Source organism: Sinocyclocheilus rhinocerous, unplaced genomic scaffold (assembly GCF_001515625.1).
Source record: "Sinocyclocheilus rhinocerous isolate Xijiao unplaced genomic scaffold, SAMN03320098_v1.1 scaffold63, whole genome shotgun sequence".
Taxonomy (NCBI): Eukaryota; Metazoa; Chordata; class Actinopteri; order Cypriniformes; family Cyprinidae; genus Sinocyclocheilus; species Sinocyclocheilus rhinocerous.
Window position 1 is genome coordinate 57,972 of NW_015659563.1, and position 904 is coordinate 58,875.

Below are 904 nucleotides of genomic sequence, written 5' to 3' on the forward strand. Positions count from 1 at the left end.
CCCTTTAAGCTGTTGTTGTTTTTACCATTTTAATATACCAATATTCTGATATAAAGGTGATTTACAAACAAATTGACTTTATTTTCTTTTGTTCAGCATCCAAACGAGTCACTTTGACTCAACCTGAATTGAAAACTGTCCAACGGGGTCAAACGGTTACAATAGAGTGTAGTATGGATGTAGGACTAACCTCTAATGACTTTCCTGTCCTTTCCTTTCCTTTTTGGAGTTCACACAATCAAATAACATTTTCACACTTTTTTCATAATTCAGTAAAATTATAGCTTGATTGTAAATGACTCAAAAATATTCTGCTCACAAGTTATATTTACCTTGCTTTTCCATTTTGAACAATGCTTTATTGGGGGGAAACTGTTATGAGTCATGAGACAGTCAAAATAATGAATATTGTAATGTATTGTAATAGTTATTATTATAATGAATTTTACATTTTAACATTGAAAGTCATAAAGAAGCATTTGAAAAGCAAGAACAAATTCACGAGGAAGTCAGTTTTACTATAATATTCAAATAACCAAAGAAAAGACTGAAATCATTTAGTTTTAGTTTAAATTCACTCTTGGGACATAAAAGTGAACAAAATACTCATGTAGGGCTGAAGTAAGAGACAGGTTTAGTGTCGATGTTAACAGCGGGGCTTGTCTCCCTCTGCTGGTTTGGTGTTGAAGAGCCTCTTGAGGCAGTAGAGCTGCAGGTATCCAGCTGTGAGGATGAGCAGACTCTGGACAGCAGACCAGCTGTTCACATAAGTGGAGTTGGACTGAAGCAGGTAGAAATCAGTGCCGCGTCTCATTCGCTCGTAGTTATAATGACGCCACATGTGGAAGACAAACCTCTGCAGCCTGCTGCTGCTTTCCTACATGAAGATTTGAGAAATGTGAAC